General features: G+C 39.2%; 1 pseudogene; it reads right to left on the bottom strand.

Moving 5' to 3' along the window:
- Positions 1 to 2,921: 2,921 nt before the first annotated feature.
- LOC120862892 lies at positions 2,922 to 4,736 on the bottom strand (annotated as a pseudogene).
- Between the last annotated feature and the right edge of the window lie 3,558 nt (positions 4,737 to 8,294).

Genomic DNA, 8,294 nt, shown 5'->3' with positions numbered 1-8,294 from the left:
CTAAGTACAAAAGAAGTAGTACTTTAATTATAGACTGGTGGTAGTAATAGTCAAAGGCATAATCAAATGCTAAAAACAATCATAAAATTACATCATATTACCATGCTTCTTTTTCTTTTTTCTTGAAGGAATTTGATTCTGTTCTAACTGTTAGTGGTTCTCAATTGTTAGGGGCTGTATATTGCAACCTCATAAATGGGAGGATTTCTTAAATACCCTTACCAAAACCAATCTGTAAACTTAGAAACATTTTTTTTTTTTTTTGGAATTGGGTGGGGGAGCAGGCTCTGATGCTTCTCAGGACTTGAGAATGGAGATCCAAAACGGAAGACCTCTGATGATACAGAATTGACAAATCACTGACCTGGTTTGAGAAAGGGTTGGAACACAGAGATTACAGCAGCGATAGATGCTTATTAACTTTGGGGTCAGTTAATTGGTATGTGCTGGAGAAGGAAATAGCAATCCACTCCAGCACTCTTGCCTGGAAAACCCCATGGACGGAGGAGCGTGATAGGCTACACAGTCCATGGGCTTGCAGAGTCTGACACGACTGAGCGACTTCACTTTCACTTTCACTTTGGTCGCTTAGTGATGTCTGACACTTTGTGACTGTAGCGCTCCAGTCTCCTCTGTCCATGGGATTCTTCAGGCAATATTATTGGAGTGAGGTGCCATTTCCTACTCCAGGGATCTTCCTGACCCAGCGATCCAACCTGCATCTCTTATGTCTCCTGCATTGGCAGGTGGATTTTCTACCACAAGCGCCACACAGAAAGTCCTAACTGGGCATAATGTTGATGAAAACAAAATGAATAATTTCAAATTTTAAATGATTATACCATAATTTGTATACTATTGACTATGTTTGGGGACAGAATCAATCAATGCTCCCACCTTTTTGATTTATGTGAGCTCATCCAATTAACACTGAGTTTTTTTCCCCTTACTTCCCAGGTGGCATTAGTAGTAAAGAACCTGCCTGCCAAGGCAGGAGGAGTAAGAAACATGGGTTCAATCCAGGAGTCGGGAAGATACCCTGGAGGATGGAATGAAAACCTATTCCAGTATTCTTCCTGAAGAATCCCATGGACAGACGAGCCTGGTGGGCTATAGTCCACAGGGTTGCACAGAGTCAGACACAGAGTTCTTTTTCACTAATAAACACTTCAGTGAGACATTTTCTCCTCTAATTCCAATACATGTTCTCTTAAAATTGGCAGTTTTTTACAATAAAAATAAGGCAAAAAGTATAAAACAAACATCATTAAATTATTTTGTGGTTTCATATGGAAATATCAATAACTTCAGGTATGCAGATGACACTACCCCAGTGGCAGAAAGTGAAGAGGAACTAAAAAGCCTCTAAACGAAGGTGAAAAGGAGAATGAAAAAGCTGGCTTAAAACTTGACATTCAAAAAACTAAGATCATGGCATCTGGTCTTTTCATTTGTGACAAATAGATAGGGAAAAAAATGAAACAGTGACGGAATTTGTCTTCTTGGGCACCAAAATCACTGCAGATGGTGACCTCAGCCATAAAATGAAAAGATGCTTGCTCTTTGAAAGAAAACCTATGACAAACATAGACAGTGTATTAAAAATCAGAGACATCACTTGCCAATAAAATTCATATAGTCAAAGCAATGAGTTTTCCAGTAGTCATGTACTATGCTGAGATTTGGACCATCAAGAAGGGTGAGCACTGAAGAATTGATGCTTTTGAACTGTGGTGCTGGAGAAGACTCTTGAGAGTCCTTTGGACTGCAAAGAGATCAAACCAGTCAATCCTAAAGAAAATCAACCCTAAATATTCATTGGAAGGACTGATGCTGATGCTGAAGCTGAAGGTCCAATATTTGGACCACTTAATGTGAAGAGCTGACTCATTAGAAAAGACCCTGATGCTGGGAAAGACTGAGGGCAGGAAGAGAAGTGGACGACAGTGGCTGAGATGGTTGGATAGCGTCATCCACTCCATGGACATGAGTTCAAGCAAATGCAGGGAGATGGTGAAGGACAGGGAAGCCTGGTGTGCTGCAGTCCATGGGGTCGCAAAGAGTTGGGCAGGACTAAGCCACTGAACAACAATAAAATGGATCATGACTCCTTTGTCCTTCCTTTGTCTTTTCTGCCTTTAGAAAGTTGGATATAACAACAACAAAGAGAAAAATCCAAAAACATGTTTTCCCTGATTGTGTCACCCAATCCCTCTACCATGGAATCATATTGATTAAATCCGAGGAGCACAAAATACCTGGTTTCACTTCTGAAACACTGGTCATCATCAGGAGAAACATTTCTCATATGGGATGGGAGAGGAAGCTCAGGCAGTCACTAGTTTCCTTGAGATCTATGACCTGCTAGATCAGAATGGACTGAGCTCTTTCCTTTGGTCTTTCCTTTTTTTTTTTTTTTTTAAATTAACAATCTCGGGTTCGATCCCTGGGTCGGGAAGATTCCTTGGAGAAGGAAATGGCAATCCACTCCAGTACTATTGCCTGGAAAATCCCATGAACAAAGGAGCTTGGTAGGCTACAGTCCGCGGGGTCGCAAAGAGTCAGACACGACCGAGCAACTTCACGTTCAATTTTCCCAAAGAAAGTCCAAATAAGTCCAATAAATAACTTTACACTGAAGGGCCTGGGGAGAACACGCACGGGGGCCCACAGGTCCCTAAGCAGCCACAGGGCTGAGGCGCCCAGAGCACCAACGCCTCCGCCAGGTCACCAGCCATTTAGTCTTTCCAGCTGCTTCACGGAGCAAGTCCATCTGGTCAGCCTGGGGGCGAGTGAGGCCACAGAGCACAACTCAAGAAACGGTCATGAGCAAGTCTTCTGTCGAAGACCAGAGAAAGGCTTCAGGCTGCAAGTTCTTCAGCAGCGCATCTCCCCAGCGTGCTGAGTCTCCCGCCGCAACGTCACGCCGGGAAGAGCTCGGGAGGGCTCTCTCCATAGAAGTCTTTGCTATGGGATCCCTACAGGATCTACGCTGCACGCTCTGGGATGAGGCCCTGCGTTTTGCCAAACACAATTCAGATCTTCAAAGAGATCTTCGACTGCCATGAAGAGGTTCTGGAATGCCACGGCTGCCCGGCTAAGGAAGCGCTCCAGGAGGAGTTGCTTGTCGGGCTGCAGGCAGCAGGAGACGCAGTACTCCTGGGCACTCCAGCAGCCACTGGACGAGCAGCCGTCACAGCAGTACTGCTTCGTGCCAGGGACGGTGACGTTGCCGCAGCCTGTCACCAGCAAATCTTTCCTCTCACAAACCTATCCTGAAAGTCGGAGACGAGTTCATCTGGAAGGAGGTGTTCCCCTTGAATGGAGTTCAGGCACTGGTTGCTGGGCTGACTGCTCTGGCCTGAGCTAAACTGCACTTTCCACGGGGGACAGGGTTGATCGTGGTCTTGGACCTGGAGGAGATTCAGATCTCTCACTGTGCTCTCCTCCCGCTTGAAGGTGCTGGTGAGGAAGTAGAGCAGCGAGAGCCCGAGACCAGGGTGAGCACCCACCTCTTCCGCAGGAGCCTGCGCCACCGCTCACCTTGCCACCAGGTTCCTCTTTCCGGCGCAGAGCGCGGCAGGCCCCGCAGCCCTCAGCCCAGCCAGCTCTTTGCTAGGCTTTTAGTATCACACTGACAATACTTTGACTTTTTTCATGCTTGTCTAAAAGTGTGTCTCCTTCTATTATGCTATCAACTTTCCGAGTAGAAGAATATATAATCAGTACCTGGCATACAACATAGCACATGGGATCCCATACCTGTTTTACTCCGGAGTACATAAATTAAGGAAGAAAACTCAGATGTTTTTCTTCATTGTTCTTTCCAGGACTCACTTCTCTTGGATCATTCAGTGCATTTTCAGGCCTGTAATTAAGGTCATCTGACGAACACAATTCTGCTTAAATGTACATTTTCCTCCTTTCTGACTTTATTTTCTTTAGTATAGTATTCCACAACTTGGATGAGCATAATCTGATTCCTTTTCACAATGTAAAGGTCTTGTACTCTATACAACACCTCATTCTTAACCTAATTATTTTGTTATTATTGCAAGGAAAATAAATATAGGCATCCAAGCAGGAAAAATTAATTTCAAATTTTTAAATTTAGTAAATTCCCTGGTAACTCAGATAGTAAAGAATCTTCCTGAAATGTGGGGGATTTGGGTTCAGTGTTGGGGTGGGAAGATCCCTGGAGGAAAGCATGGCAACCCACTCCAATATTCTTGCCTGGAGAATCCCATGGAGAGGAGTCTAGCGGGCTACAATCCACAGGGTCACAAAGAGTCAGACATGAAGCAACTTAAGCACAGCACAATTAATTTTTTAAAAGGGTTGTTTCTTATTTACTTTTTATTCTATAAAAAATTGAAACTGATAGAATAAGTAGTTTTGAGCAAAAATGTTTATAAGCCAGTAGTTTTTAATCCAGAAATTGTTTTTTCTTATATTTGAAGAAAAAAAGATAAGCATTCTCAGATATTAAGGATTAAGGAAATATTCTACAAGTAGGCCGAAGTTGAAAGTGTTTCTTAAATATGTACTGAATATTAAAACTGCTTAATTATGAAATTTAAAATAAATAGTTTATGTGAATATAATTATAAAATTATTCAAATGTTTTTAAATATTGTGAGAAGACATAAATTACAAAACCCAGTAATTTAATTAACAACTTCATTTGAGATGTGAGATTATACTAACACAAAGATGAGAAATGCAAGTGATAACATTCGCAAATTATAAATGAAATAAGAATCAGAATAAATGAAAGATTAGTACAATACTTTTTTCAAATATGGGTAGCAAAGAATAAAAATGACATGTTAATTTCTTTTACATTACTATTGGAAAACTTTCAAAGAGAAAGAAAAAAACTAGCTCATAAGATAAAAGACACAAAACACAGAGAACGCAAAAGGAGTATAAAAATTATGAATAAGTTGATTTCAGTAAAAATCAATAAATCTGTTACCAAAATACATACCAGTATTTTCATTCTTCTTACAAAAGACTTGTGACTCTTAGGACTTATAGGTTGGCCTCTCCATTAAAAAAAAAAAATCTAATCATGTGTTTTGTAAAATAGACAATCTAAAATAAGTTGTTTGAACAGATTCAAAGTAAAAGATTGGATGAGATATTTAAATTTTTTATATTATATATGTATAGTATTTTATATTATTTTGATAAAATCTATAACTGTATCTATAACAGTGGTCAAACTTTATGGATAATTTAGCATTAAAACTGAACAAAAAAATAGAAGACTTAGAAATACATGAAATAATAGTGAAAACAAAGTAAAAGTACACAAAGTTGGTGAAAATAAATTCGAGTATGAAAAACTAACTATAAGAAACTGTTGTTGCTCAGTTGTAACTCATGTCCTGCTCTTTGCATTCCCATGAACTTCCCCTGTCCTCCACTATCTCCCTGAGTTTGCCCAAACTAATGTCCAGTGATGCCATCCAACCATCTCATCCCCTATTGTCCCCTTTTCTTCCTGCCCTTAATCTTTCCAAGTATCAGGGTCTTTTCCAATGAGTTGGCTCTTCACATCAGGTGGCTAAAGTATTGGAGCTTCAGAGTCAGTCCTTCCAATGACTATTCAGGGTTGATCTCCTTCAGGATTGACTGGTTGGATCTCCTTGCAGTCTAAGGGACTCTCAAGAGTCTCCTCCAACATCACAGTTCAGAAGCATCAATTCTTTGGCACTTAGCTTTCTTTATAGTCCAGCTCTTACATTCATACATGACTACTGCAAAAGCTATGGCTTTGACCACAGGGACGTTTGTCAGAAAAGTGAGGTCTCTGTTTTTTAATATGCTGTCTAGGTTTCTTATAGCTTTCCTTCCAAGGAGAGTCTTTTAATGTCCTGGCTGCAGTCACAATCCAGAGTGATTTTGGAGACCTAGAAAATAAAACCTGTCACTGTTTCCACTTCTTCCCCATCTGTTTGGCATAAAGTAATGGGACTGTATGACATGATCTTAGTTTTTTGAATGTTGAGTTTTAGGTCAACTTTTTTACTCTCCTCTTTCACTCTGATTCAGAGGCTCTTTAGTTCCTCTTTGATTCCTGCCGTTAGAGTGCTATCATCTGCATATCTAAGGTTGCTGATATTTCTCCTGGCAATTTTGACTCCAGCTTGTGAGTCATCCAGCCCGGCATTTCACATGATGTACTGTGCATAGAAGTTAAATAAGCATGTTGACAATATACAGCCTTGATGTACTCTTTTCCCAATTTTGAACCAGTACGTGGTTCTATGTAAGGTTCTAACTCTTGCTTCTTGACCTGCATACAAGTTTCTCAGGAGACAAGTAAGGCGGTCCACTGTTCCCATCTCTGTAAGAATTTTCCGTAGTTTGTTGTGATCCATACAGTCAAAGGCTTTAGCAAGTAAATAAAGAAGTTTTTCTGGAATTCCCTTGCTTTTACTGTGATCCAGCAGATGTTGACAATTTGATCTCTGGTTTTTCTGCCTTTTCTAAATCCAGCTTGGAACTTCTTGGTTCATGTACTGCCTCAAGCCTAGCTTGAAGGATTACCTTGCTGGCATGTGAAATGAGCACATTTGTATGGTAGTTTGAACTTTCTTTGGTATTGTCTTTCTGTGGGATTAAAGTGAAAGCTACCCTTTTCCAGTGCTGCCTGTGGCCACTGCTAAGTTTTCCAAATTTGCTAACATATTGAGTGCAGCACTTTAAAATCATCATCTTTTGGGATTTTTAAATAACTCAGCTGGAATTCCATAGAAACTAAATTTTCAAAAGAAAATCTTATGCAAAGAGTTTTTGGAAGAAGTAGGAAATTATCCTGCAATTATAGGATATTTAGAAAATAATTGTTAGAAAATAATTTATATAAAAGAATACATGGTCAAGGATTTTCCCAAAAGCAAGTGCATGGCTTTAAATATGTTTGTTATTAAAAATGCTAAGAACTAGATATTATATAAAACCTAGATAATATATCTTAAAGGAAATATATATATAATATACATATATATATATACAAAAATAGAAGGAATAATAGAAGGAAATTAGAAATCATGTTCCAGATAAGTATATTTTGCTTAGTATGTGAATAAAGTGCTGGAGAAGACACTTGAGAGTCCCTTGGACTGCAAGGAGATCAAACCAGTCAATCCTAAAGGAAATCAACCCTGAATATTCATTGGCAAGACTGATGCTGAAGGTGAAGCTCCTATAATTGGGTCACCTGATGCAAAGAGCTGACTCATTGGAAAAGATTGATGCTGGGAAAGACTGAGGATAGGAAGAGAAGTGGGTACAGAGGATGAGGTGGTTGGATGGCATTATTGACTCAGTGGGCATGAGTTTGAGCAAACTCAGGGAGATAGTGAAGGACAGAGAAGCCTGGGGTGCTGCAGTTCATGGGGTTGCAAAGAGCCAGATACAACTTAGCTACTGAACAACAACAACAAAGTACTGTGAGGTTTTAGAGTGTAGTATATACAAGGCAAGTCTCTTATCTTCTAATATATTATGAGTTTAAAGAAGCTTCAAGATCATTCCAATAATGTTTTATCATCAGTCATCTCTATGTAAAAAACAAAACAAATCCTTCATAAACCCTAATGAAGACAGCAAATAAAATTATACACTTTAAAAGAAAAGGATATAACATCTGAAATAATTGTTAATACTACTCTACATTCGTTTCCAATCATAAAAACAATTGGCTTTTCAGCACTTACTCTCAAGTTACCAAGCCATGATATGCAAACTCTGAATAGAATCTGTCAGACACTGAGTTGTCTGTTCAAGCATGAGTAGATCTAGACTCTGGGTGTTTTGTATCCAGCAGTTTACCACTAGAGAGCTGAAACAGGAATAATAAATTGAGTTTTGACATAATGTGGCAAAAATATAGGACTATATCAAATTTAGAGGAGACTTGGGATGAACAGAAAAAAAAAAATCTGATCATTCAGAAAACATGCTTTGACCTACACTGTAACACAGGTTTCAAGATTAATTCACAATGAATTCACATTGAATTCACTAGCCATTTAAATACAATGAATTCACTAGCCATTTAAATACATTATGTTCTGAAATTGCTGGATCATATGGCAATTTTACCTTTAATTTTTTTGAAGAATCTTCTTCCTATTTTCCATAGTAGCTGCACACATTTACAACCCAACCAACAGTGCATGAGGGTTCCTCTTCCTCACATCTTTGCCCACACTTGTCTTTTCTTGTTTTGTAATAATAGCAACTTTATAATAGTTATTTTATAACTATTACATAATAGT

This window comes from Oryx dammah, unplaced genomic scaffold (assembly GCF_014754425.2).
Source record: "Oryx dammah isolate SB20612 unplaced genomic scaffold, SCBI_Odam_1.1 HiC_scaffold_4, whole genome shotgun sequence".
Lineage (NCBI taxonomy): Eukaryota > Metazoa > Chordata > Mammalia > Artiodactyla > Bovidae > Oryx > Oryx dammah.
Note: the sequence above shows the minus strand (reverse complement) of the source record. Positions and strands in the feature narration are given on the sequence as shown.